At 34.9% G+C, this 16,979-nt stretch overlaps 1 pseudogene; it reads right to left on the bottom strand.

Moving 5' to 3' along the window:
* Positions 1-361: 361 nt before the first annotated feature.
* The window catches only part of LOC111908284 (uncharacterized), a 48,927-nt pseudogene continuing 32,309 nt past the window's right edge, over positions 362-16,979 (bottom strand).

Raw genomic sequence — 16,979 nt, 5'->3', positions numbered from 1 at the left:
CTAAATCACCAACCTTTTTAAACATACTAGAGACAAGATCCAATCCATGGGGTATTTTTGGAAAATAGTCTGAACATTCTTCACAAATCATCAACCTGCAAGTGAAGGGTAGAAAGGGAAGAAACAAATGTTCACAACCAGTAAGAAATATAAACACTAGAAGTTTCACAGTGATGGTTGATTCCTATAAACTCAAATGTGAGATGAGAGGCTTGTTCACAACTAGTAAGAAATACTAAGTAGAAGAAACAAATTGATGATATTACCTGGTCAAGGAGGAAAACGACAAGAAATGGTACATAGAAAAAACATATATTTATTTAGAATTAAATAAAAAAAATATAATGATAATAGTTTGATATTAAATTATGCTATCCTTGTGAACATTTGTGCTTGTGTCATTGCATGGCTGCAACACCAATGGTAGAAAAGTTAGATAGTAACTGTAACAAGATATAAAATTATAATTTTTTTAAAATAAAAATACTAAGGTAACAAAAGAATTAAACAAAGCTTACTTTAGAGCTACATCTCCACAATGCGCTGCCACGTCATCAAATATGCAAATTGCTATTCTTTTCTCCTCAGAGGTCCTATCCTTGCCCTAAATTTAAAATGCAAGTCTTATTTTTAATATTTGTATAAAAACTAAAAAATAAAAAATAATTATTTAAAAAAATATAATTAATGTTACTCAATAATGTCACACCCCCAAACCTGAACGGCGGAAACGTTCGGGGGCGGATGACTTCATGTGGTAACGTAACAATTGAATACATAGTAAAGAAAGCAATACAACCATCATATATATAATTGAAAGTTTACATTTGTCAAAAGTTACATGTTCAAAACCAATTACAATATGATGTCAAAAATACGAGATTAAACTGGCGCCGCAACATCCCTTCATCAAAAGCGTAATGAATACCTGAAATTACTGATTTCCTGGGACATACAAGTAATTTTGAAAGAGTAGATCAGCATTTAAGCTGGTGAGTTTCATAAGTATTTAAGTGACAATGTTTGTATGAAACGAAATGTTTTGTCTTTGTTTGTTTGTGTTTAGAAAATCCTATATTTTCTACTAGTATAAAAGTAGCCTTCTCTCAAGACCAATGTTTGTTTCCAAAATGTATGTAAGTGTAAAATAACCAATGTGTTTTGAAAACCTTGTAAATCAATGCATTTTTAATACCCCATGTGAGTTTTATAACCATACTATTGACTCGGAATGCCTATACACAACGTTCTTCAGGCGTTGGAATGTTATGACATTTGTCACCCCAAACGGTGGACTGCAGCCAACAGTCAGGGCGCGGGTTGTCAAGCCCGTATAGATCTATACACAAACACCATGCTCCCCCTTCAAGGGATTCTGGTATATAATACAGGATTTGAAATGTGTACTCGAACGTACATGAAGTTAGTGTCTCACAAAACCGTGGTATAAAAACAGATCTACTTGTTAAAATGTTACATTTGTTCTTGTATACGAAAGTAAACTTCTTGAAATTCATGTTTCTAGTACATAAGAGTTAGAAATTTGTTCGTAAAACTATACCTGTTATAGTTTTCTAAAAGTGTGTCTCGTTTGTTTAGAAATACCTAGAAAAGGAATCATTTGTTTATGAAAGCATAGATTTTTGGTGTAGAGTCTAAGATAGAAAAGAATAATCTAATAAAAGTTTAGTTTATACATGCATTACAACAAATTTATATTTCAAAAGATAGAATGCTATTTTAACATATGTTATATATATGAAAGTTCCTTAAAAGTTTGTAAAACGCATGTGATTTCGATATATAACAGCATATAAAAGAGTTTCTTTATGTAACACACGATAATACTCGTGTGTTTTACTTGTAATCTCCCCCTTGAAAGCATATAAAAGAATTTATAGAATATTTAAAAGGTAAATTAAGGTGTAACAATTGGTAAAAATAGGAACGATCGTACGATGCTATGCTTTGATTATTAAGCAATATGAGTATTTCATCAAGAATGGTTGATGGAATTTAACCTCTTGTATTTAAATAAGTTATTGTGAAATATAAAACAAGTAGCTATTGATAAATTTCGTTATGATGTATGGCTACGAACCATCAGCGGTTTGTGAAATTAGCATATAACATCATTTGAACGCATCAAACTTAATTTTTGTAACAACATGTATCTAGTTGATAATTAAGTTAGGTTCTATGTAAAACGTGTGCTTAATAGTTGTGTAGGATCTAAATTCGACAAATATACGAACCAAAGTGACAAAACGTATTTAACGATATGGTTAACCGGTTAAATGTCACGAAATTATACATTGGTCAATAAATTTTATATTTAAATAAAATAAAATATAAAATGAATTATTATAAGGTATAATTAAAATGTATCCAAGTGTTTTTGAATAAAAAGAATAAAACATAAACATTAAAGTTCAAATACACAAAAACTACATTGTTATTTTATACTAAGTATACATGTATGTATTTGTACATATGTATTATTATCTAGTGAATGACTAGTTATGGGTCATTACCTAAAGTGATTTCATGTAAGGAATATGATTTCTAAATCAATTAAGATAAGAGAATTGGTGGAGATAAGTGCCAACTTAACTAATAAGTGCTTAATCACTTAAGACATTTTACTAAGAATGCTTCTTAATCCCTCTTCTAATTTTCAAGATTAAGACCTTCCCTCTCCTTACCTAGAACTCCTAACTAACTAAATATCTAGTAGTTAGTTAGTTAACTAACTCTATCTCTAAGCAACCACCCAAGCAAGTGGCTAGACAAGATCACATCACTTAAACTCACATCTCATCACAAGCTAGTCTAGGTTTTGTCCCCTTATCCTCTTCCACTCTTTCCTCCTTCATATCCACGAAATTTACTCTTCATTTTACCCTCATTTGACCAGCCAATACTCCATGGAATTACTCTCAACCTTCATCCCATTTTCAAGAACAAAAACTTCCTTCCAAAGCCATCAAAACCATGAACAAAAGGGTTGCTGTCCCTTTTGTGTTTCAGCCACCATTTCACCCATCTACACCTTCCTTTTTGCTTGATATTTTTACCACAAAATACCCCTGGAAGTTACTTGTTATGATACTCAAAATTATTGATTCAAAACAGTGAGTAAACTACCCTTTTTCTTGCTCTTTTGCTGTGAAATTTTCGTGACAGCAACATAGCCAAAAGAGTGGCTGTTTTGGAGCATCAAACCAACAACCAAAAGTTCATCTTCAACCTTCCATTCTTCAAGTATTCACATAAGGTGAGTTCATACCCCTACCTTTTCATGTTTTATTCAAGTTTTAAGGGGGGGAATACAAGTTAGAACACTAAACATAACTTAAATTTATATGACAGCTTTCTACAGAAAAGTTGAGTCCTGTTCACGGATTGTTTTGACCATCTTAAACTTAATATCATTCAAAACTGTACAATATGCAAATAGTTCAAGTTTATACCTTTCTAATGACTACTCGCACGCGTTCATACGATTTTTCTACAATTTATGGCGATTTTTATAAAACTGCCTATCATTTCAGAAGTGATTTCGGACTAGTCTGTGAATATGTTCATTTTCACACTAGTTTGAGACCACTAAAAATCATAATAAAAATTGGGAACAAAGTAGACTCATTTTATAATCTCTCAGTGGTGACGGATTCAGTTTTTGACTTACGATGATTTTTCTATGAGTTTTCTAAAAACAGGGACAGTAAAGGGTAAAACTGTCAAAAGTGTTTTATAGATTTATTAACACCTTCTAACATTTTTGAGAAATGTTTATACATTAAGGAAGTTAAAACACAATAATTTAAATATGTTTAATTACCATTTTTACAAAAGTGATAAGTACAAAAAGGTCTTTAGTATCAAACTTAAGGATTATTTCATGCAAAGTTTCTAATAAAAACGTAAGAATATGAACAACAATTACGAAACATACCAAATCATCTTTTAAAACTTATATATATATATATATATATATATATATATATATATATATATATATATATATATATAACCATATATATATATATATATATATATATATATATATATATATATATATATATGTTTTGTTTACAAACTTGTCTTTTACATCAAAAATTTCACTTTATTCGTTTTTATCAAATGAATCACTTGTGATTTATTACTACTATGTGAAAACTCTTGTCATACTTTGCATGCACTAGATTTATACAAAGTATTTAGAAATTCCAAAGTATCATTCGTTGTTAAACCGTTTTAATGCATTTTAAAAACTTATGATTTATGCATTGTCAAAACTTTGTGAGAAACGATGATCTTTGCATACAAAACTATTACTTTAATACAGACTTAGTTGAGAATCCATGAGACATGTACATCTTCAAACACTGCCTTTTTGATAAAAGGTATCGCTACAAGTCCTGTCTATAACCAGAGTCTCCCGTTCGGAGAACGTGTCAAATGTGTATAGATCTATACGGGAAGTCATGATCCCGCGCCCTGACTGTTAGCTGCAGTCCGTCTTTTGGGGTGACAGTTGTCATAACGCTACGACGCCTGAAGAACGTCGCTACAGGCATATTATGTTTAGTATGGTTATAAAACTCATCGGATATACAATTATTATGGTATTATGCTTTTATGAACGAGTAACTATTAAAATTATTCTTCATCTAACAAGTGCGATCTTCGTATAGCTTTATTATATAAAACTATGCCACAACTTTTAAGCACATCGGTTGCTTGCGACTTTCGGTCTTAGAGACTGCCAGTTATGTTAGGAAAATAAGGGTTTTTCCTGCATCTAAAACAAACAACTAATAGGAAAATAAGGGATTTTCTTGGTGCAACTATTTACAACTTATAACACGAACATTCATATGCATTTCATACTTTTATAAGAAAATAAGGGTTTTTCTTGGAAAGCACAACAAATCATATCTCAACTACTAGGGAAAATATGGGATTTTCTGGATCTAATACATTCATTTTCAACCCAATGAATCATAACTCTTTTCATTTGAAAATACCGCGTTTTATGGAAAACATACATGAACTTTCGAATGACGTACATTTTCTCAAAACACTGCTTATGAACTCACCAACTTAATTGTTGACACTTTTTCTTTGAAATAACTTGTATTCTCAGGCAACCGCTAAGCAGGTTTGGAAATCACCTTTTGAGGATTAACGTGCTGACGTTAATTACTTCTTTTGAAAGATGTTTATGTATTTATCTTTTGAACATGTAACGAATACAATTATGTAAACATTTTGGAAACCTTAATATGTATGGTGGTGTGTACTTTCCTTTCTATTAAATGTTATGATACTGAATATGACGTCCTCCGCCCCCGAACGTTTCTGCCGTTCTGCTTGGGGGTGTGACAGATTGGTATCAGAGCATCTTTTACAGTGAATTAAGTATATAAAAACCATTTTTGGTATACAACTATAAACTCAACTGGGCAAAAACACTTTGAGAAGAGTCATACTTTTGAAATTAAATTTATTTAGTTTTAGTAAAGTAAGCATGCATTCATTTCGTACTAATAAGAGTTTCACATCGGACCATTTTAGAAGTATTATAAATAAGTTGTGCAGTGCAGGTACGCCTTGGGACATGTAATCGGAACTGGGAAGGATATAGCCTGATCAACTATATTTGTCCGAGAGCCGACTAACGTGTGCCGAGGAGTGTCTGCAGTGGACAACAAATTTAAAACTTACCAACAAACTATACAAAGAAAACTTTAACATACAAATTTAAAATCCTATAAGAGTATTTTGCGTTACAATAGAACCACACACTTAGATTCTTCATATGCTTCTTACCCTTATTCTCGCATAGGCATATCAGCTAGACTTCATCTCCACATAGACCCCTACTAACCTGACACCGAAGCCAATAGATGGATCAAGAAGGATCTAGAAGAAGATTTCGAAGAGTACCAATAGATGAAATACGAGGAAGAAGATTTCCGAGAAGGGACCAGATGGAGAAAGAAGTTCGGGAGATGCCATCAATAAACCTTACCCTATCAAGAGGAGTGTGAGAACCTCCACCTCTCATTTCAGGAAGCAACCTGCAATTAACTACCTAGCCACACATATAGACTGGAGAGGACAACCAATGATCCACAACCGACATAAACTCACTGCACCGAACTTCGGGCCATAGCACCCATAGACCAGCAAGCAGATCAAGAAAACAATACGGATCACCTACACCCCTTAGAAAAGGAGATAGTCGTTATAGGACAAAGAACCCTTACAGCTACAACCTGGACAATCATCACAGAACTGAGAACAGAGGAGGCCACTCGCGAAATAGAATCATGCCGACACATGAAGGTAATCAGCATACTGGTGCAACACTAGTTCTATAAATAGACCCTACAACATTTCAAATTGTGGGAACAGCCGCCGTGACAGCAGTCATGGCACACCTCGGCGCTAACAACACAAACAAAAGCGGGAACAGCGCCGAAAGTTCCAATCGTAATAACAACCAGGGACACCTCGAGTATGTTCCTGCAACGACGCCCCAAATCAAGGACCTACCAAAAGACAACAAATAGTGAAATTCCATACCACCACCATCCCTACTACCTCAGTGCCGACAAGACCATATGTTGGAAACCTGCCAAAATGCACCAAGTGTAGCTTTCATCACAAAGGGAAGTGCAGGGAAATGCACTGCAAGAACTATAATGAAAAGGGGCATACCACAAATTTATGTAGGGTGCCGGCTCAACAGACCGCCCAGAACACAAAAGCTGGGAGGAGTCGGACTTGCTATAGATGTGGAGAAGTAGGACATTTCCTAAAGGAGTTCCCAAAGACTAAAAACAAAGATGTCAGGAGCGTCGGAAGTGTTTTAGCAACAGAGCGTGGGAAAGAAGTAATAGACCCTGCTGAGATTCCGGTACGTTCATTCCCGATAGCACGTATGCATGGATACTATATAATAGCAACGCGAAGAGGAGTATTGTGAGTCGTAGATTTAATCAATTTCTCAACCAAAAACCTCAAAAACTTAAACGAAATATTTATAGTAGAATTGGAATAATCAAAAGCACTAGAGGCGTGTACATAGGGTGCACTCTAACACTAAATCAACCAATTCGTTCAAATCATCCTAACACCGGTCACAATAAAAATTTACAACATTTTCATTTTAACAACGTATTAGTTAGTTTCCTCACCATACCAATATCATATATTAAGAAAAGTCCATTTTCCTAAACCCATCGAGTAATAGAACCATCGTTGTCTATGGCGACAAACCGAACACAATCCCCCGACTCACCTTTTACAACAAGATCAGAAGTACGTACACAGGAGGTACCACGCCGTCCTAGCCCGTGTTGTGGATAAGAAACAAGAAGAGAAAGACATCATGGATGTTGAAAAAGCCCGTAACCTTCTCGATATATTCCGAGAAGATCTCCTGGGAATACCATCCGTACGACAACCCGATTTCAAAAATCAACCTAAGTGCAGTAGTTGTGGAAAAGGGTTGTTGTAAATGCCATCTCACCCAAGTTAATCACCCCACTCAAGTAGAGACTATGGACCCATACTAGTGAATCTATGATTACTAAGTGTATATATTGGAGCCCTATATAATTAAGATTCTACGGACTTAGGGTTGGTAATTTCGCTTTAAATCCTTTTCCTTGTTTGGATGTGGGTTTAGAATAGAATCACCGATTCGACTGTCTTTTCATTCTTAATTATATATGACTTATAAATACAAAGAGATGATAGATGAATCAGTTATGAGTCATACCATGAACTCCATGACAAGTTACCCAAGACAGCGGATGGACACGCTACCACTTGAGCGAGCGTAGACAAATCAAACAAACCCACACACTTTCTACCAACCAAGGCTACAAAGAAAAATAGAAAAGCTGATAGGAGCATATCACAAGAAGATTGAGAGACTGCATAGTATACCACTATCTATCATTTTGGATAAGAGACAGGCGATTCGCCTCGTGTTTTCAATAGTCATTAAAGAAGTCCTTAATATCACCATCAAACTAACAGACAAAACAGAAGAACCATTCATCTAATCCTTATACAACAACTATTACATTAACATCAAAGTCGTGTCATTCGAAGCTCTCAACAGAAGCAAGTGTAGATCACCTCTGTGTTGGGCTGAGGTAGGTAATACGCAACTCGCTAAGGGACAAGTTCCTAACAACACTCTCACCAGCCCCCAGATCATACGAGAAACTACAGAGAAGATTATTCAAACCCGTGAACGATTGAATGCATCCCAGGATCAGAAGAAGAGCTTATCTGATGAGATTCTTGTTATTCCACTAGATGAAATTGAAATCAACGGGAGTCTAAACTTCATCTAAGAACCGGTGGAAATCATGGATCAGAAGGTCAAAAGGACAAAACAAAGTCGCATGCCCATAGTGAAGGCTCGTTGGAACGCCAAGCGAGGACCGAAATTCACTATGAAATGCGAGAAAAAAAACCCCCCAATTGTTTAGTGATATCCCGTCTACAAGTTGAATTTCGGGGCGAAATTCTTTTAACGGGGGGAGAATGTAACAATTGGTAAAAATAGGAACGATCGTACGATGCTATGTTTTGATTATTAAGCAATATGAGTATTTCATCAAGAATGGTTGAAGGAATTTAACCTCTTTTATTTAAATAAGTTATTGTGAAATATAAAACAAGTAGCTATTGATAAGTTTCGTTATGATGTATGGCTACGAACCATCACCGGTTTGTGAAATTAACATATAACATCATTTGAACGCAACAAACTTAATTTTTGTAACAACATGTATCTAGTTGATCATTAAGTTAGGTTCTATGTAAAACGTGTGCTTAATAGTTGTGTAGGATCTAAATTCGACAAATATACGAACCAAAGTGACAAAACGTGTTTAACGATATGGTTAACCGGTTAAATGTCACGAAATTATACATTGGTCAATAAATTTTATATTTAAATAAACTAAAATATAAAATGAATTATTATAAGGTATAATTAAAATGTAGCCAAGTGTTTTTGAATAAAAAGAATAAAACATAAACATTAAAGTTCAAATACACAAAAACTACATTGTTATTTTATACTAAGTATACATGTATGTATTTGTACATATGTATTATTATCTAGTGAATGACTAGTTATGGGTCATTACCTAAAGTGATTTCATGTAAGGAATATGATTTCTAAATCAATTAAGATAAAAGAATTGGTGGAGATAAGTGCCAACTTAACTAATAAGTGCTTAATCACTTAAGACATTTTACTAAGAATGCTTCTTAATCCCTCTTCTAATTTTCAAGATTAAGACCTTCCCTCTCCTTACCTAGAACTCCTAACTAACTAAATATCTAGTAGTTAGTTAGTTAACTAACTCTATCTCTAAGCAACCACCCAAGCAAGTGGCTAGACAAGATCACATCACTTAAACTCACATCTCATCACAAGCTAGTCTAGGTTTTGTCCCCTTATCCTCTTCCACTCTTTCCTCCTTCATATCCACGAAATTTACTCTTCATTTTACCCTCATTTGACCAGCCAATACTCCATGGAATTACTCTCAACCTTCATCCCATTTTCAAGAACAAAAACTTCCTTCCAAAGCCATCAAAACCATGAACAAAAGGGTTGCTGTCCCTTTTGTGTTTCAGCCACCATTTCACCCATCTACACCTTCCTTTTTGCTTGATATTTTTACCACAAAATACCCCTGGAAGTTACTTGTTATGATACTCAAAATTATTGATTCAAAACAGTGAGTAAACTACCCTTTTTCTTGCTCTTTTGCTGTGAAATTTTCGTGACAGCAACATAGCCAAAAGAGTGGCTGTTTTGGAGCATCAAACCAACAACCAAAAGTTCATCTTCAACCTTCCATTCTTCAAGTATTCACATAAGGTGAGTTCATACCCCTACATTTTCATGTTTTATTCAAGTTTTAAGGGGGGGAATACAAGTTAGAACACTAAACATAACTTAAATTTATATGACAGCTTTCTACAGAAAAGTTGAGTCCTGTTCACGGACTGTTTTGACCATCTTAAACTTAATATCATTCAAAACTGTACAATATGAAAATAGTTCAAGTTTATACCTTTCTAATGACTACTCGCACGCGTTCATACGATTTTTCTACAATTTATGGCGATTTTTATAAAACTGCCTATCATTTTAGAAGTGATTTCGGACTAGTCTGTGAATATGTTCATTTTCACACTAGTTTGAGACCACTAAAAATCATAATAAAAATTGGGAACAAAGTAGACTCATTTTATAATCTCTCAGTGGTGACGGATTCAGTTTTTGACTTACGATGATTTTTCTATGAGTTTTCTAAAAACAGGGACAGTAAAGGGTAAAACTGTCAAAAGTGTTTTATAGATTTATTAACACCTTCTAACATTTTTGAGCAATGTTTATACATTAAGGAAGTTAAAACACAATAATTTAAATATGTTTAATTACCATTTTTACAAAAGTGATAAGTACAAAAAGGTCTTTAGTATCAAACTTAAGGATTATTTCATGCAAAGTTTCTAATAAAAACGTAAGAATATGAACAACAATTACGAAACATACCAAATCATCTTTTAAAACTTATACATATATATATATATATATATATATATATATATATATATATATATATATATATATATATATAACCATATACATATATATGTTTTGTTTACAAACTTGTCTTTTACATCAAAAATTTCACTTTATTCGTTTTTATCAAATGAATCACTTGTGATTTATTACTACTATGTGAAAACTCTTGTCATACTTTGCATGCACTAGATTTATACAAAGTATTTAGAAATTCCAAAGTATCATTCGTTGTTAAACCGTTTTAATGCATTTTAAAAACTTATGATTTATGCATTGTCAAAACTTTGTGAGAAACGATGATCTTTGCATACAAAACTATTACTTTAATACAGACTTAGTTGAGAATCCATGAGACATGTACATCTTCAAACACTGCCTTTTTGATAAAAGGTATCGCTACAAGTCCTGTCTATAACCAGAGTCTCCCGTTCGGAGAACGTGTCAAATGTGTATAGATCTATACGGGAAGTCATGATCCCGCGCCCTGACTGTTAGCTGCAGTCCGTCTTTTGGGGTGACAGTTGTCATAACGCTACGACGCCTGAAGAACGTCGCTACAGGCATATTATGTTTAGTATGGTTATAAAACTCATCGGATATACAATTATTATGGTATTATGCTTTTATGAACGAGTAACTATTAAAATTATTCTTCATCTAACATGTGCGATCTTCGTATAGCTTTATTATATAAAACTATGCCACAACTTTTAAGCACATCGGTTGCTTTTGATTTTCGGTCTTAGAGACTGCCAGTTATGTTAGGAAAATAAGGGTTTTTCCTGCATCTAAAACAAACAACTAATAGGAAAATAAGGGATTTTCTTGGTGCAACTATTTACAACTTATAACACGAACATTCATATGCATTTGATACTTTTATAAGAAAATAAGGGTTTTTCTTGGAAAGCACAACAAATCATATCTCAACTATTAGGGAAAATATGGGATTTTCTGGATCTAATACATTCATTTTCAACCCAATGAATCATAACTCTTTTCATTTGAAAATACCGCGTTTTATGGAAAACATACATGAACTTTCGAATGACGTACATTTTCTCAAAACACTGCTTATGAACTCACCAACTTAATTGTTGACACTTTTTCTTTGAAATAACTTGTATTCTCAGGCAACCGCTAAGCAGGTTTGGAAATCACCTTTTGAGGATTAACGTGCTGACGTTAATTACTTCTTTTGAAAGATGTTTATGTATTTATCTTTTGAACATGTAACGAATACAATTATGTAAACATTTTGGAAACCTTAATATGTATGGTGGTGTGTACTTTCCTTTCTATTAAATGTTATGATACTGAATATGACGTCCTCCGCCCCCGAACGTTTCTGCCGTTCTGGCTTGGGGGTGTGACAGATTGGTATCAGAGCATCTTTTACAGTGAATTAAGTATATAAAAACCATTTTTGGTATACAACTATAAACTCAACTGGGCAAAAACACTTTGAGAAGAGTCATACTTTTGAAATTAAATTTATTTAGTTTTAGTAAAGTAAGCATGCATTCATTTCGTACTAATAAGAGTTTCACATCGGACCATTTTAGAAGTATTATAAATAAGTTGTGCAGTGCAGGTACACCTTGGGACATGTAATCGGAACTGGGAAGGATATAGCCTGATCAACTATATTTGTCCGAGAGCCGACTAACGTGTGCCGAGGAGTGTCTGCAGTGGACAACAAATTTAAAACTTACCAACAAACTATACAAAGAAAACTTTAACATACAAATTTAAAATCCTATAAGAGTATTTTGCGTTACAATAGAACCACACACTTAGATTCTTCATATGCTTCTTACCCCTATTCTCGCATAGGCATATCAGCTAGACTTCATCTCCACATAGACCCCTACTAACCTGACACCGAAGCCAATAGATGGATCAAGAAGGATCTAGAAGAAGATTTCGAAGAGTACCAATAGATGAAATACGAGGAAGAAGATTTCCGAGAAGGGACCAGATGGAGAAAGAAGTTCGGGAGATGCCATCAATAAACCTTACCCTATCAAGAGGAGTGTGAGAACCTCCACCTCTCATTTCAGGAAGCAACCTGCAATTAACTACCTAGCCACACATATAGACTGGAGAGGACAACCAATGATCCACAACCGACATAAACTCACTGCACCGAACTTCGGGCCATAGCACCCATAGACCGGCAAGCAGATCAAGAAAACAATACGGATCACCTACACCCCTTAGAAAAGGAGATAGTCGTTATAGGACAAAGAACCCTTACAGCTACAACCTGGACAGTCATCACAGAACTGAGAACAGAGGAGGCCACTCGCGAAATAGAATCATGCCGACACATGAAGGTAATCAGCATACTGGTGCAACACTAGTTCTATAAATAGACCCTACAACATTTCAAATTGTGGGAACAGCCGTCGTGACAGCAGTCATGGCACACCTCGGCGCTAACAACACAAACAAAAGCGGGAACAGCGCCGAAAGTTCCAATCGTAATAACAACCAGGGACACCTCGAGTATGTTCCTGCAACGACGCCCCAAATCAAGGACCTACCAAAAGACAACAAATAGTGAAATTCCATACCACCACCATCCCTACTACCTCAGTGCCGACAAGACCATATGTTGGAAACCTGCCAAAATGCACCAAGTGTAGCTTTCATCACAAAGGGAAGTGCAGGGAAATGCACTGCAAGAACTGTAATGAAAAGGGGCATACCACAAATTTATGTAGGGTGTCGGCTCAACAGACCGCCCAGAACACAAAAGCTGGGAGGAGTCGGACTTGCTATAGATGTGGAGAAGTAGGACATTTCCTAAAGGAGTTCCCGAAGACTAAAAACAAAGATGTCAGGAGCGTCGGAAGTGTTTTAGCAACAGAGCGTGGGAAAGAAGTAATAGACCCTGCTGAGATTCCGGTACGTTCATTCCCGATAGCACGTATGCATGGATACTATATAATAGCAACGCGAAGAGGAGTATTGTGAGTCGTAGATTTAATCAATTTCTCAACCAAAAACCTCAAAAACTTAAACGAAATATTTATAGTAGAATTGGAATAATCAAAAGCACTAGAGGCGTGTACATAGGGTGCACTCTAACACTAAATCAACCAATTCGTTCAAATCATCCTAACACCGGTCACAATAAAAATTTACAACATTTTCATTTTAACAACGTATTAGTTAGTTTCCTCACCATACCAATATCATAGATTAAGAAAAGTCCATTTTCCTAAACCCATCGAGTAATAGAACCCTCATTGTCTATGGCGACAAACCGAACACAATCCCCCGACTCACCTTTTACAACAAGATCAGAAGTACGTACACAGGAGGTACCACGCCGTCCTAGCCCGTGTTGTGGATAAGAAACAAGAAGAGAAAGACATCATGGATGTTGAAAAAGCCCGTAACCTTCTCGATATATTCCGAGAAGATCTCCTGGGAATACCATCCGTACGACAACCCGATTTCAAAAATCAACCTAAGTGCAGTAGTTGTGGAAAAGGGTTGTTGTAAATGCCATCTCACCCAAGTTAATCACCCCACTCAAGTAGAGACTATGGACCCATACTAGTGAATCTATGATTACTAAGTGTATATATTGGAGCCCTATATAATTAAGATTCTACGGACTTAGGGTTGGTAATTTCGCTTTAAATCCTTTTCCTTGTTTGGATGTGGGTTTAGAATAGAATCACCGATTCGACTGTCTTTTCATTCTTAATTATATATGACTTATAAATACAAAGAGATGATAGATGAATCAGTTATGAGTCATACCATGAACTCCATGACAAGTTACCCAAGACAGCGGATGGACACGCTACCACTTGAGCGAGCGTAGACAAATCAAACAAACCCACACACTTTCTACCAACCAAGGCTACAAAGAAAAATAGAAAAGCTGATAGGAGCATATCACAAGAAGATTGAGAGACTGCATAGTATACCACTATCTATCATTTTGGATAAGAGACAGGCGATTCGCCTCGTGTTTTCAATAGTCATTAAAGAAGTCCTTAATATCACCATCAAACTAACAGACAAAACGGAAGAACCATTCATCTAATCCTTATACAACAACTATTACATTAACATCAAAGTCGTGTCATTCGAAGCTCTCAACAGAAGCAAGTGTAGATCACCTCTGTGTTGGGCTGAGGTAGGTAATACGCAACTCGCTAAGGGACAAGTTCCTAACAACACTCTCACCAGCCCCCAGATCATACGAGAAACTACAGAGAAGATTATTCAAACCCGTGAACGATTGAATGCATCCCAGGATCAGAAGAAGAGCTTATCTGATGAGATTCTTGTTATTCCACTAGATGAAATTGAAATCAACGGGAGTCTAAACTTCATCTAAGAACCGGTGGAAATCATGGATCAGAAGGTCAAAAGGACAAAACAAAGTCGCATGCCCATAGTGAAGGCTCGTTGGAACGCCAAGCGAGGACCGAAATTCACTATGAAATGCGAGGAAAAAAAACCCCCCAATTGTTTAGTGATATCCCGTCTACAAGTTGAATTTCGGGGCGAAATTCTTTTAACGGGGGGAGAATGTAACAATTGGTAAAAATAGGAACGATCGTACGATGCTATGTTTTGATTATTAAGCAATATGAGTATTTCATCAAGAATGGTTGAAGGAATTTAACCTCTTTTATTTAAATAAGTTATTGTGAAATATAAAACAAGTAGCTATTGATAAGTTTCGTTATGATGTATGGCTACGAACCATCACCGGTTTGTGAAATTAACATATAACATCATTTGAACGCAACAAACTTAATTTTTGTAACAACATGTATCTAGTTGATCATTAAGTTAGGTTCTATGTAAAACGTGTGCTTAATAGTTGTGTAGGATCTAAATTCGACAAATATACGAACCAAAGTGACAAAACGTGTTTAACGATATGGTTAACCGGTTAAATGTCACGAAATTATACATTGGTCAATAAATTTTATATTTAAATAAACTAAAATATAAAATGAATTATTATAAGGTATAATTAAAATGTAGCCAAGTGTTTTTGAATAAAAAGAATAAAACATAAACATTAAAGTTCAAATACACAAAAACTACATTGTTATTTTATACTAAGTATACATGTATGTATTTGTACATATGTATTATTATCTAGTGAATGACTAGTTATGGGTCATTACCTAAAGTGATTTCATGTAAGGAATATGATTTCTAAATCAATTAAGATAAAAGAATTGGTGGAGATAAGTGCCAACTTAACTAATAAGTGCTTAATCACTTAAGACATTTAACTAAGAATGCTTCTTAATCCCTCTTCTAATTTTCAAGATTAAGACCTTCCCTCTCCTTACCTAGAACTCCTAACTAACTAAATATCTAGTAGTTAGTTAGTTAACTAACTCTATCTCTAAGCAACCACCCAAGCAAGTGGCTAGACAAGATCACATCACTTAAACTCACATCTCATCACAAGCTAGTCTAGGTTTTGTCCCCTTATCCTCTTCCACTCTTTCCTCCTTCATATCCACGAAATTTACTCTTCATTTTACCCTCATTTGACCAGCCAATACTCCATGGAATTACTCTCAACCTTCATCCCATTTTCAAGAACAAAAACTTCCTTCCAAAGCCATCAAAACCATGAACAAAAGGGTTGCTGTCCCTTTTGTGTTTCAGCCACCATTTCACCCATCTACACCTTCCTTTTTGCTTGATATTTTTACCACAAAATACCCCTGGAAGTTACTTGTTATGATACTCAAAATTATTGATTCAAAACAGTGAGTAAACTACCCTTTTTCTTGCTCTTTTGCTGTGAAATTTTCGTGACAGCAACATAGCCAAAAGAGTGGCTGTTTTGGAGCATCAAACCAACAACCAAAAGTTCATCTTCAACCTTCCATTCTTCAAGTATTCACATAAGGTGAGTTCATACCCCTACCTTTTCATGTTTTATTCAAGTTTTAAGGGGGGGAATACAAGTTAGAACACTAAACATAACTTAAATTTATATGACAGCTTTCTACAGAAAAGTTGAGTCCTGTTCACGGACTGTTTTGACCATCTTAAACTTAATATCATTCAAAACTGTACAATATGCAAATAGTTCAAGTTTATACCTTTCTAATGACTACTCGCACGCGTTCATACGATTTTTCTACAATTTATGGCGATTTTTATAAAACTGCCTATCATTTCAGAAGTGATTTCGGACTAGTCTGTGAATATGTTCATTTTCACACTAGTTTGAGACCACTAAAAATCATAATAAAAATTGGGAACAAAGTAGACTCATTTTATAATCTCTCAGTGGTGACGGATTCAGTTTTTGACTTACGATGAT

The sequence above is a fragment of the Lactuca sativa genome, chromosome 4, assembly GCF_002870075.4.
Source record: "Lactuca sativa cultivar Salinas chromosome 4, Lsat_Salinas_v11, whole genome shotgun sequence".
Lineage (NCBI taxonomy): Eukaryota > Viridiplantae > Streptophyta > Magnoliopsida > Asterales > Asteraceae > Lactuca > Lactuca sativa.
This window is presented reverse-complemented; position numbering and strand designations above follow the sequence as displayed.